This window comes from Octodon degus, unplaced genomic scaffold (genome assembly GCF_000260255.1).
Source record: "Octodon degus isolate 3935 unplaced genomic scaffold, OctDeg1.0 scaffold00161, whole genome shotgun sequence".
Lineage (NCBI taxonomy): Eukaryota > Metazoa > Chordata > Mammalia > Rodentia > Octodontidae > Octodon > Octodon degus.
The window spans coordinates 2,724,735-2,739,838 of record NW_004524737.1 but is presented as its reverse complement, the minus strand read 5'-3'; positions in this window follow the sequence as shown (position 1 = coordinate 2,739,838).

The window sequence follows — 15,104 nt, the reverse complement described above, 5'->3', positions numbered from 1 at the left end:
TCATTTCATTTAGAGTTTTAAATAAGATTGCTCCCAGCCTATTTCCAGCCTATTGCTCCACATGTAACCTCATTCTTCAGCAACTTAGGACACAAGCCCATCATTCTGGCATCAGGGATAAAAAGTTGACTAATATGTGGTAGGATAGAGTTTTCTGAGAATCTCCATTCAGGCAACTTTTAGAGAGTTTTGAATTGGAAATGTGGTTTAATCAAGAGGAAGACAACTGGCAAGGAATATAATTAGGAAGGTGATAATGTTTTGAGAGGTATTATCAAGAAAAGGGTCAGAGAGATAGCAAAGTGAGCTTTTGCTATTGCTACATGTGTTTATTTTTTATTTTTTTAAAAGAGAGTAAAAAATTGTATTAAAACAAAATTTACAGGTAATACAGATTTTCACTTAAAGTAATATGAATTTCACAGTATTTGTTGACTTTCCACCAGTTATTCATAGTACCAGATATATACATGGAAAACTGGAAGAAGAAAGGAAAAAAGAGAGAAATGTATAGGGAATTAAGAAGAGAAAAAAGGAGACCAAAAAATTAAGCATTAGGTTATAAACAGGATGATCTCTATAAGTCTGATCTATGTAGTGAGACCCTGTAGACCTTGTGGACCTTGTCCTAAAAATACAAAAAAAATTAAGCGTCAACTGCTGCTTTCCACAGACCAGCAGAAATGCACAGTACATTGTGCAAACCATCTTGCTTATATAAATAGATATATCTCTTTTCCCCACTTCCCGTGTCTTAATGATAATCCTAGTGCATATTTATATGTGACTAAGAGCAAATAAATATAAACATGGAGATAATGGGAGAGAAATCAACAGGAAGGAAAAAATAACAATAGTGGAATCTAGAGTACTAAGAAATGTTTGGACATTGATCAACTTCCTGCCATGTTACTTTTTTAATGCAAAGAAAATAAAAGAGTGCAATAAGATTGTAGAATATAATTAATGGAAAGCAGATCAATTCTGATTCCTTCTAGTTTTTGATAGGAGATATGGGAAGATCAAGACTTTAAGATTTTGATAATAATAAAGTACAATTTAGAGATATTCTCTGAAAGAGCATTAAAAGAACTTCAAATGAGTTTCCACTAGGCTTTCAATAGTTGAGTTTAAACTGTGCTTGTTAATATCAGCATTACAATATCTCTAATCATGTTTTGCCTGTATAGGTGAACACAGAAGGTGATACTAAATTTTAAGTTGATTTATTGCTTTCAGGGAAACATAGCAAAGGGAGAAAGGGGGAAGGGATTTAAGAATACTATAAAATCACTATAATTACATAGTACAGAAGAGATAAAATACATACACATGGAATTAATGATCTTAAGAGATATGTTACATAAGGATGAGGGAAAAACAATGAAAATGGTTTCTCAGTGAGGAAAAAAAAGTTTGAAAAGATGAAAAAATAAATTATTTGGAAAAAATAAATGATTTGCTCAAGTTCAATATTTATATACAATCATCTCAACATAGTGTAGTTATCATAAAATCAATGCTAAAATCCCAAGCATGATCAAATTAAGATGTGGTCGCATACCACTGAATAGAAAAAAATTAAGTCATGTTAAATTGTGATTATTACCTGGATCACCCATTGCATAATTTAGAATGACATCACCAAGCACTGGTGACAGCAGTAAACATAAACAAAGCTTTCATGAGCCATATGCAAAGTTTTCAGCTCGTGAGAAGTTATATATATAAAAAGATCAACAATTTCAAAAATAAATTGTAAAGTTTTCTATTATCTGGTGATATTCAATTCAAAGAAGCTAATGGCTGTGAAGAAAGGGTATTGTATTACCAAAGTGTGAAAGGAAGGAAGAAAGACACTTTTTCACATTTCCAGATTATTGTATGAGAAATAAGGTAAAAAATGACCTCCAGTATGAAGAGTTGAGTATGTGGCTATCAAAAAAAAGATATATTCCTACTAATCTATAAAAATGAGAACATTTAAGAGACTAAGAAAATAAGTGTTATTACCAGAGGGCACTATAAAAGATAGAAGAAAAATTGAGTCCATGCCTCTACTGGTCATCTTTCCAATTACTCAATTATTGATAAGGTTTAACAGGAATCCTGCTTCAGAGAGCTTAGTCTATAGTCAGCTGGCTCCAGAGTAGAAACAGTGGAGGGGAATGGAAGTGCAAAGGCACTTGCTTTATGACAGCCAGGAAGCACAGTAGGGTGGAAGAAAGCCTGAGAGGAAGAGGGTCAGGACCAGAGATGAGCGTAAAGGCTACACGGCCAAGGGTACCCCAGACACATTCCGAAGTAAGACTAGCTAATCACTAAAGCCAATCAAGCTGACAGTTGAGATTAATGATAACAATATGTACTAAAAAATAGTATTTTCATCTCATCTCCTTGTCTAACTTGAAAGGTTGTAAGTAGAAAATTGCAAGGAAATATAGTTACTGCAAATGGAGTCAAGAGCTTCTAGGAACTTGTAACTTATTTATCAAAGGAAAGATTCACTTCAGTATATTGTGGATTCCATCGCAGTTAGGTAAATATGACACATTTTGTAATAATAAAAATGGGGCCGGGGAGATGGCTCAGTGAAATAAGCGCTTCCCTGGCAAGCCCAAGGCCCTGAGTTCAATCCCCGGTTCAGCAAAAAAATAATTTCTTCTTGTTATTGGGATGAACTTTTCTTCCCTATTCCCTAGTTACGTATGTTGGAGTGTTAACTCTAAGTAACTTAGAATAAGATTCTTTTGGAGGCAAAGCCTTTAAAGTTGCGACTCAGTCAGAATGAGTTTATTTGAATGGATCCTAATTTAATCTGGACTGTGTCATTATTACAAGAAAAAATTTGGATATTCAAAAGAGACAACAGCTATGACTACATGCAGAGAAAGGCTGTGTGAGGACACAGGGACAAGGCAGTTGTGCTCAGGGCTCAGGAGAAGCCAGATTCACAGGGCTTTTGATCTTGGTCTTCTGGTCACGCAAACTGTGAGAAATGTAGTGCCTACTGTTTCAGCCACCTACTGTATATTATTTTTATGACAATCATAGCAAATGAATACACTTTGTCTTTACATTAAGCACATAAATGAATAATTTTTGCTAATTGAAACTCAAATTGTGTCACACAATTCTCTCTCACATTTTAATTGAGTCACACAATTTTAATTTTGTCACACAATTACAGGAAGTGCTTTCATAATTTTTTAGCTCGATGTTCAACTTTTCTTTGTAATTTCTCTCCATATAGGAATTATTTTAATAATTGTCATAGATTTTCAAAACAGGTTTCACTAATTTTGCTACTGATTTGTAATTCAGTGGTAAGATAAAATAGCAAATAAACAGTGAATATTTACAGTTTTTTCAAATATTTTATAGATTTGTAAACTATTTGTAATTATTGCAAGACTACCCCAAAAGAAAATGTATAATTCTTTTGTTAGAAATATGACTGCCCATAATTCCATCCAGTTGAGATTATATTTTTGATCCAAATTTTCTATAACTGTACAAGCTTATCACTCTCTCGGTTACTCTTCTCTTATCGCTGGAATACCCGACACCTAAAATGAAGGAAGGGAAGGCTTCTTTGGCTCACCGTTATTGGACATTTTAGTCCATACTTGGCTGGCTCCAAGGCAGAGTGGCACAGGGCAGAGAATGTCCATTCATGCCAGCAGCAAACAGCAAGGACAAATGGGAGGAATAGTGGCAACAATGGCTACAGAAGCAACAGAGAGCAATTCTGAATCTCTGTTTTTCTTATATTACATTCAGGCTATCCACCTCAGGCTGGGTGAGCACTCACACCCATAGTCTCAGCAGTACTCAGACTTATAATCCCAGCAGTGCTCAGACCTATAATCCCAGCAGTGCTTAGACCTATAATCCCAGCAGTGTTTAGACCTATAATCCCAGCCTTGGATGATGAATTAATCACAACCTGTAGAACTGCACCTCAATAACTGCATGACAAAAACACACAAACGATAGCAATAACATTTTGTCCTATAATGTATCAATTAAAATATATTAAACATCTCACACAAAAAGAAAATTTTACATTTTATTTGAAGTGATTTGAGAGGTTAATCTAAGTATTCACTTAATGTCCCATTCACATGAGAAGTTTATTTTGTATTTAATAAGTTTCTTCTTGAAATGTATTTTATTTGAAATTAGCATGGATGTACAAGCTTCGTTACTATGATATACATCAAGTTTACCTCTTGCCGATTTTTCTTGAGATTATTGTTTGGTGACCTTATATTTTTGCTCTGCGGGTGAAAATGCTTCCGTTTTATATGTAAATTTTAAAAAATTGAATGATATAGTCTTTATTATTAAGAGTATGTTATTAAACATGAAAATTAAAGAGAAAAATCTTTAAAAATATACCCCAAGCTATATATATGCAATTTTATTTCACATTTTTATTTTTATTCCCATTTCCTATTTATGATATTTCCAGCGTCTTATGCAGCATGATTGCCCAGAGCTCAATTTACTGAATAATTTTCTTGTGCCCAAGGAAAGCACTTAGCTTTAAATTTGCCAAGCAGGGAGGCAAACTGCTTGTTCTCTGTGTACCAGTTCATTCTACTGCACCAATAAACACATGTACGTGAATAAGTACTTCCTCACCAAGTACAGTTCCTGAGTCACCTCGTTCTAGACGTAGATGACGATGCATCGGTAAAGACGTACGGTGGCACCACATCATTCAGAGATGAGGACATCCTAAGATCAGGCATTTTCAAAGTGCTGCTATGCCAAGATTCAAGGCCAATCAGAAGACTGCCTTACTCTTAAATAAAGAAAGTATGCATAATTGTTGAAGAAAGAGAGTGGCTAATAGATAAGTAATGCGAAGCCGTATTTTTTAAAATTAAAAACTTCATTGTTTTGCTGAAACTGTAATGACCTTCTTCTAACACATCCCAGAACTGGACAAATTGTGAGTGCCACCTTGGAAGATGTTCTACTCACATAGGAAACTTCATTGCTTTTAGAATGATTCATGCCCCTTAATTTTCTAAATCCACAGACAGACAACTGGTGTTTTTTATTACACAATATATGGGAATCATAAAATTCTCTTAAATTATTCTTCCAATAACTCAATATACCAGTATTATTTTTTATAGAAGAAAGTCAATTGTAGTAGAACATATATCTTATACAAGCAAATCAGAGACGAATGAAATATATGACTATATTATACATGTACAACATTTAAAATGTCAATTCAAAACTTTTAAATGATAATTATTATCTGACTAGTGTGTTTAAGAATGTATTTCTTCAAATTAAATAAAATTCTTACTTGTATTAGGCTTGTCTAAATATGACATTTAGCCTAGGTGATGTATATTTTGTTTGTTTAATGATGCCTGCACTATATCAGTTGTAATCTACACTAAATATATATCTATGTTTGATTTTATAAACATAAATCCATATAGCTACTCTTCATTTACCATTAATAAGCCAAAGAATTATATGTTAATATACTAGAAATTAATAGTAATGACCTATTAATTATATAGTAGCAAGTATTTAGTTAATAAAAAGAAATATCAGCAACCTTAATTTAATTCTTTTTATAATTTTGAGGGAAGTAAATATTTTAAAATTTTTGAACATTCTATTTTATAATGTCAAGATTATGATATTCCTCCTCTACTTAGAGAAATATATTCATCAGGTAATTCTCAGGAACAAAATAATTGTAAAACTGTTCAAGATAAAAATAAAGTGAAATCCAAATAGGTGAAAGAAGTTGATGATAAAATAACAGAAAATAAAAACAATATTTAAGGGCTACAATTTTGACCATTTTGTAGTCTAAGATTTGGAAGTGAATATATTCTCAGCATACACATCAATCATAGTGGATGAAATTTAGGAAAAACTAGGAAAGAAAATATGCCAAAATCTCCATGATATGGAATATATTTAAGGCGAAATAATGACATGAAATTTGCACACTACACTATTGGTCACTTTTCATTGGAAATTTTTCTCCTTGCCCTCTGTTTGTTGTCTAATCCTCAAGTTCTTTTTGTAGACTAATTTAAATTTTCTCTATAAATTGTTGCTACTTTCATTTGCTGAAATAAAGTATTAATACTTTAATACAAGAAAAGGCAGGAACATGTGCTGGTAAGCTAAAAAGCACATGTCATTGGTGCCACTCAAAACATGCGCTTTAAGGAGGGACCAGATGGGTGAGACTTCAATACCTCTGTTCACAAGGGAAAGGGAAACCAGAGCTCTGGCCCTCATTAAGTGGGGTGCAAATGGCTTTTAGTATGAATACATCTGCTCAAAGAAAACACTACAGGCTGGACAAAGTTCCCCTGGCTGTGGGTGTCATGTTTGATTTTCAATCTCTTCCTCTGTGATATGAATTTAATCTAATTAAGCTAATATAATTTAGTAAGAGAATTGATAGTGATTGTATTCTTCGGTGGATCCAGTCTAAGGTAAAGAGGAGACATTAGAGAAAGCTTTTCCCTGCGTTTGTGGTTGGCCTGGGCTTCTTTATTTCACATCTGAACAAGAATATACAAGGTATCACTCTCTCTTAATAACAGATTTTTAAACCTGTTTAGAGGATATATATAGGGTGAGTTGAAGACTATTTAACCTATATTTTAAAAATACAAGCAAGGAAAGATCTGATCCTGTTTACTTTGTTTCATCTTACATGATTCTTGTTAAAATTTGTTCAATCACATATTTTTACAAATGGGAAGTAGCTTCTAAAAAGAGAAAAATATGCAATGATTCGCATGATTGCTTGTATCATAAAAAGCTAAAATATATATCACAACAGAAATATTCTGAATTGAAATGTGACATTTTAAAATAACTCAATAACTGTTCTGAATAAAAGAAATTATATGAAAAGAGTAAAAGTGCTGTTTTGAGTGGATAATCTACATGACTCTGGTTTTATTAAGTCCATATCTGACATTGAGATGACTATTCCAGAAATGAAAAAAGAATGATAACTAATTTGATGAGATAAAGCCATAAATAATTTAACAACATTGACAAAATATGATCCAAAATCAGCATGTAAAAGCAAATATTTCACATGATATTAGACACTGACATAAAAAATTAAGTGATCAAACTAACATAGTTGCAGCAAAGTAAATACTATTGAATAAATAACAATAAATATACATTTATTATAATCCTTGAAGAAAGTCTAACACAAAGGATAATTATGTGCACATTCTTCGAGTCTTAATACTCAAGGAAAGCTTTTCTGATTTTATTTGATTATAGAAAATATAAAATGGTAAATATGTTATTACACAAATTAGCAAATGCAAAAATGAAGTTGATGTGTCCCTACAAAATGTATATTGCATATGAACACAAACGTGTGATGTCAAGCAGATAAGGAGAGCTCTGCAAAGAAAACATGGCTAATGCATTCATAAGATTGCTGGTATCTTGAAAAATCATATTGTCAAAACAAATCCAGAAATGTATACATAGTATGTTAAGAGCAAGTTCGTTTTGTGATTTTTCTCCTTAGTACCTGCTCCAATGTAAGTGTTCGTTTGTCATTTTTTCCTACAATGACATCATGAATTCCGTTAAGCCATAACTGTTTTTGTCACTGCTTGGTCCCCACCCCAAGAACAGGACCCTTATACTAGATTGTCAATAAATGAATATTGAATAAACTAATTCCATCAATAAATGTAAACTATCCTTAGGAAAACCTGTAAATATAATCCAGTAAATTGTATACTTTAAGGAGAAGCAGCATATATGAACTTCAAGGGAAGACTGGGGAGATAGCTCAGTAGAATAAACAGTTGCCTGTTAAGTGAAAGGACCTGAGTTCAACCCCCAGTATCACTCCCCCCAAAAAAATCCAACCAATCTCAATGGACACAAATAATATCCTCTCCTTTTTCTGCTGTCAGAACAACAGAAAAAAAAACAAGGAACTTTTGTAACAAGATAAAGGGTATCTGCCCAAACCCCATGAACTAAATACTGGCAAAAGAATAGATTTTTCTCATAAATTTAAGCATAAGAAAAGTATACTTGGGGCCAGGGAAATAGCTCAGTAGAATAAGTGCTTGCCTGGCAAGTGCAGGGTCCTGAATTCAATCCTTGGTACTACAAAAAAAAAAAAAAAAAGAAAGAAAGAAAAAAGAAAGAAAGAAAGAAAAGTATACTTACTTTTTATTCCTAAATAATCTTTGTAAATATTGCAAAAGATATTGTTGTTTATATAATTCTGTAAATAATAGTCACATATTTTTTTCAGAACTGGGGATTGAACTCAGGCCCTTGTGTTTGCCAGGCAAGCACTTATTCTACTGAACCATCTCCCAGGCACACATAACTTTATTTAGAATAGCAGAGTTTATTAAACTATATAACAGCAAGAAAAAGGAAATTTAATCCCCCAATCCTATGCTGTAGTTCACTTATATATTTTCTATTAGCTTTAGAATTTGAGATCTTTTTTATGTCATTAATTTATTTTAAGTAGATTCTTGCATACAGTAGCATTAAAAATCTAATATATATAATTCTTCTACATACAAATATCCAATTGTACCAATACTGTTTCATGGAAAACCTGATCTTTTTCTACTGTGTGCTATTTGAAGATAGGTTAAAAATTAATTTCCTGTTATGGTATAGCTTTGCTTTTGGATGCAGAGCCCTGTTCTAGTAATTTGAATATATTTCCCTTATATTTTGAAGTCACATAGCGAGATGCCTCTAGCTTTGTTCTTCATGTTCAAAATTGATTTGACTATTTGGTGTCTTTTACTGTTCTCTGTAAATGGTGGGATTGCTTTTAATATTTCTGCGAATAATATTGAAATTTTTGACAGTATTAATTTTATTTGGGCATTGTTTTGGGTAATACGGTCATTGTCCCAGCATTAAATCCTCCAATGTGTGAACACAAAATATCTGTCCATTTTCTTATGAGTTCTTCAATTTCTGGAATTATAACAAATTTAAAAATAAGGACATTTTCAGTAAAAAGCCACAAAAATTGCCATTTATAACCCATGCATTTTTTAAGGAAATCATGAAATGTGAAAGAAATGCAAATGATTGAATAGCAAGAAAACAACAGTTTGAAAATGTGGAGAAAAATCTGAATATATCTGACAAAAAGTTATATAAGTGAAGTGGAAATAACCTCAACAACACTAATCACCACAATGAAATAAAACTATGATGTTATTACCTCATCCTTGTTGGAACAGCTGGCATAAATGTATAAACTCACAGTTATTGCCAAGGATGAGGAGAAAAGGATCTGCTCATCCAATTTTGATGAGGAAGTTAATTAGTCCAGTTACTGAGGAAAATAGTACAGATAGAAAAATATATGTATGATATTGTGCAGAAGTTCCACAGAAGTGTTAGAGATGCATCCTAAAAAGTGACGTTTGTATGTTGACCAAATAGCTGCTCTCCGACTTTGTTTGTAATTGCAAAGGTTTAGAACCTCTGTGTTCTATAGAAAAAGCTGTATGTTTCAGTGAATGGATGAATAAAGAATATATGATACGCACAATAGAAGATGAAGCTTTTAGAAAATACAACCCTATCTACTGTGACAGTGTGGATGAAATTGGAGGACATTACATGCTGTGAAATCACAGAATCATGATAAACTCATCAACTCATTCATCTGTAAAATTAAAAGTATTGTAACTCAGTAGTTGGAATGATAGATACAGTGAATGTAGGAGGGTTAGTTGGGGAGATGATCAATTTAAAAAAATTCATTGTGTTAAGATTTCTTTTTCAAGGGTTAGCTAAATAACTCAGCAGATTAAGGCGCCTGCAAGCTGAAAGCAGGTGCAGGGGCCGGGAGTTCGATCCCTGGGCCTGCCATGCGGGCCCCACCCCGGTGCACACTGAGATGGCAGTTGAGACTGGGCATGGTGACACACGCCTGTAATCCCAGCACTAGGGATCCGGTAAACAGGTGGATCACCACAAGTCTGATCTAGTAGTGAGATCCTGAACACCCTGTAGACCCTTCCCTAAAATATTAAAAAAAAAAAAAGATTTTTTTTCCTAATATGGTGGCTTTAGTTAATAGCAATGCACTACAGTCTTGAATAGTAATGAAGAGTACATTTTAAATTAAATGTTAAATATTTGAAATAATGCATATTAATTAGTTCACTCTTAAGCACTCTACCATATATACATATTTCAAAACAACATTTTATGGAAGATCTACATACATAATATTAATTTTTTAATTTTAAGAAAAATGTTAAAATAGTTGAATTTTTGGAAGTTGCGGCTGAAAGACTAGAGATATCAAAATTGGACCTTTATCTAGTCTCTGCTTCATTCTTTGAGTTTTTTGTGTAAGTCCAAACACAAAAAAACCCAAAACAAACAAACAAACAAACAAAAAAATGAAAGCACCAACTGCTGTTTTGTCACAGAGACAAAACCTTACTGCCAAAGAAAATTAAAATTTGTTATTCAGTTTAGAATATTAAATTGGTTAGTAAAATGTGGTAAAATTATTAAAATTATGTATTTTAAACTATTTGAAAATATATATCAAATTTATGTATACTAAAACCTGAAAATTGAACACTTTAGCATAATTTTTTAGGTTTTATATACTTTCAATTAAAAAGTTTTTGACTACAAAGACATGAATTTTAGCAAATATATAACCTTAAAAGGTTAAAATTATAATGTCTCTAGCCAAGTAAATAAATTAATTGGATAAATGAACACCTATCCAAAGGTACTTTTGAAGCTGCATATAAGGACACGTGTGCGCATGGATTTGTATATACGCATGCACAGTCAGCACTATATATTCAAGAATTCTGTACCAGCAGGTTCACTCAGTCATAGACAAAAATAGTTAAAAAGAAAAGTGATGGGCTGGGGAGATAGCTTGGTGGTCTAAGTGCCTGCTTAGCAAGCACAAGGACCCGATTCTGATCCCCAGTATCACACACCATGCTGGTGCAGCACCAAGCCAGCCACCCACACCAGGTGTGGTAGGGCATACCTATATGCCCAGCGCTTTCAAGGTTGAGACAGGGGGATCACTATGAGGCTGAGATGCCTAAGGAGACCCTGTACCAAAGAAATAAAAAGGAAAGAAAGAAAGAAAGAAAGAAAGAAAGAAAGAAAGAAAGAAAGAAAGAAAAAACAATAAGAAAGAAAAATAAAAATTATAATTGTATTGAAAATGTCAAGACTTTTCCCTTGTCAGTCTACCCTAAACAATGTACTGTTATGATTGCTCATACAACATTTACTTTTCATGAGGCATTAGGCATAATATGGAGATGTTTTAAAGTATGGAAAAAACGTGTGAAGGTTACAGACATAAGGCACAGTATTTTACATAACATGCTGTAGTATCCTAAGAACATTTTTATTCATGAGATTTAAGATACTTGGATGTCAAATACCAAGGATTACTATACATAGGAAAATATATCTATATAAGTAGAAATGAATATCATGCTGGCTGAAAAATAACCAAAATGCAGAACATGTTAATTCTTCTGTAGTGAGTGTAACTTCCAAAATTTCAATAGAATTTCCATTAGAGACTTTCAAAAAGTTCTAAACAAAAAGATTTTTACTACATCCTTAGAAAAATAATAAGAACAATAAAAAGGAATACATTTTTAAAGAAAAAATATTTAGCTAGCTTTCAAAATTCTTGATAAAATCACAATAATAAAGCACTATTGAGTAATTAAAATTATCAAGAATATCAATGACAAACCTTACATGGATACAAATTCGTAAGAACTAGAGCAATAGCATCCAAATTGGTGACATTGAACACTTAAGTTTACAATTGTTGAAAACTTGCTATTTGAGGGGACTGATGCTACATGGCATTTCCACAATGACAGAAATACCTGCTAAAAAATGACAGGCTTTATTGGAATACAGGCCAGAAGCCCACGGTTGTGCTAAATCTTTACCTCTTTAAATTTCAGACTTACCTTTGATTATTTTTTACTACATTACTTCACATTTTAAAAATAGAAGGAAAGGGCCAATGAGATAGCTCAATGGACTAAGCACCTGCTTTCAAAAGCACATGGCCCAGGGTTCGATCCCTGGTACTCCAAGCAGCACCAGCCCGGCTCCTGAGGCATACTGAGCTGGTCACTGAGACCAGGGCTCGTGGTGCACGTCTGTAGTTCCAGGGCCGGGGAGGCTGAAAACAAATCAACAATTACAAGTCTGAGCTGCATGCTGAGACCCTGTACTAAATACATAAAATGGAAAAAAAAAAAAACTTAGGACGTTCACAGTTAAAAATTTCAGACATGACAAAGCCAGGACATAAACATACATTTTCATGTTCCTAACAATCATATCAAATTGTTTTATATGTGCTTCTTTAGATGAAGAACAACAAACAAAACCAAAGGAGAAATTATAATAAAAGGTAATTTCAAAAAATATAACAGTATATTCAGGTTTGATAAAAAAGAATATGTATGCAAGTCTTTTTTAAATTATTTTTGTGTGTTTTGTGCTTCCAAATGGAGTTTGTGCTTGTGATCCTGAGTATCAGGGAAAAATGTCACTAAATTTTGATGGTGATTTCACTGAATCCATTAATTGTTCCTAGCAGGATGGTCATTTTTACCACTGTTAATCCTTTTAATTTGTGATTTCTATGGTATCTTCTTCAATTTCTTTCATCAGTATGTTAGAATTTTCATTGTTGAAGTAATTTTACTCCCTGTTACATTTATTATTAAGTACTACATATTTTGAATATATTATAAATGAAATTGCTTTCATAATTACCTTTTTAGCAATCTCGTGATGTATGAAAATGTTACCAATATTTATATGTTGGCTTTGTTTCCTATAACATTGTTTAGTTATTGTTATGGTTTGTGTTTAGTTGTCCCTCCAAAGACTCATGAAGTCATGGGGCAGCATCTGGAGTTTGTGATTGATTACTGTGTGGATGGATGCTTCACCTGTCTTGGGAAGGGTAATTTGTATCAAAATGTAAGGCAGCTAGAGAGAGGCTAGCTAGCTGCCTGAGCTACCGCCAATCCCTTTTGCTCTCTGCTCTTTGCCACAGCCATGAAAGGTTGCTCTCTCCCATGTGACACTCTTTCTTTAAGCCACCTGAATATGGACTGAAACCTCTAGTAACTGTGAGCTAAGGAATCCGTTCCTTCCCTAAGTGTCAGGTATTTATCCCAGCAGTGAGAGAAGAGTAAATGAGAAAGTTATTCAATTCTAATATTTTGTTGGTGGATTCTGAGAAAAAGGAAAGTGGAATTCATCTCAGTATCTGATTTTAAAAACTACTCCATAGTGATAGTAGCAAAAAAATATATTGGTACTGGCACAAAAATAGTCACAGAGTCTAAAGGAACAGTGTAGAGATCCAGGAAATACACTCTTGAATATATGACTTGATTTGTTGTAAAGGAAAAAAAAATACAACCTGAAAGAACTGTACACCCACATGCAGAGAGTTGATGATTATCACTCACCATATGCAAAACTCAACATGTAACTGATCACAGATCTAAATGAAAGACTTGAAATTGAAGCTAATAAAAACAAACAAACTATGGCAAATTCCTGTGGGAGTGGACCGGCAAGTGCCATGGAAGTGTTTGGGAGTCAGGGCCACTAGCATGGGCAAAGGAATCCAGGTGCTGCATTGTGAGGCACCTGGGACCTAGCAACTGGCCTGAGATGAACACAGGGCAAATCCACACTAACAAGGAGAAATGCTTTGCATACAAATTCTCAATTTATGATTTATTCTGTTATGTAATGATAGACTTTGCTCCTGTGGTCTAAACTATAAAACCAATAGTTACCAAAGTTTGTCAGTTTCTAAATTTGATTGATGTTATCATTGTTGCTAAGTAGACTGCTATATCTAGAATATCACATCTATTTTAACCACTTGTTCTCCCTTGGGCAACATTACTAGAAAGTGCTGTAGTAATAACCTTGCCACATCACTACTTCTAAAACAAGGACAGTGCCAAAAGGAAACCAATTAATCAGGAAGGCAGGATCTTGGGATAGACAAATTCAAGAACCTCAAACACAGAGAGGATATCCCTGAAGAACAAGTTTTTCCAAGATTGGCCTTGATAGTAGTGATATAGCAATATACCATCAAAATTTTGTAAAGATCACCACAGAAATCAAAACAATGTATTGTTTCTGAATAAAAAATGATAAGACAAAAGAGCAAAATGCAATATCAGATCTTCAACCCATCCAGAACAAGTTCAGGAAACTTAAAAACTAAATAAGTTGGAAATCACACCTAAAATCTCTGAAGTGATAGTAACAGAAGTAAAGAAAAGAACTCCAGGCAGTTATAGAGGAAATGAGATCAGAAATAATCTCTCAGGTTAAAAAAATAATGGATGACAATCATGAAAGAATTGCTAAATATATCTAAAGAAGGCATAGATGAAAACAATTGAGGAATATTGAAGAAAGATGGAAACTTTGAATGAAAAATATAAGAAAGAATTAGAATATATGAAACAGAATCAGAGATATCAAGGCAATTAAAAATTCCTTTAAAACCTGGAAAAGCATTTGAATGAAACTAAACATAGATTTTCAAACCTTGAAGACATCACAGGTAGAGACCAGCAAAGAAAAACATCTCTTAAAAGTAAGAAAGAGAGTCCTAGCCCAGGTCCGGTGAGTGTGCAGAGAGTTTCCTGCTACCCTGCGCCAGCGGGACCAGTCCCAGCCCAGGTGGCAGCGTGGGCCGGACCCTCTTCCAAACCCTCCAGCTGCCCCCCACCCCTCCGCCATACCTCCCCCACCCCTCCCGCTCAGTATGAATTTCTGCTGACTTCCGGGAACTCCCAGACCCAGTCCTAGCCCTGGTCCGCAGCAGGAAGGAGCAGAGCACAGCAGGCAGACCCAAGCCAGACGCAGCTGGATAAGTCCAAACTCTATAGAGCTCCACCTTAACTTCAGTAGGTGTGAAGGTTGTAACTACAGCAAAGATCTACAACAAAGGGCAGAGGACAGTGCTACACAAAATGACGAGAAGGAAC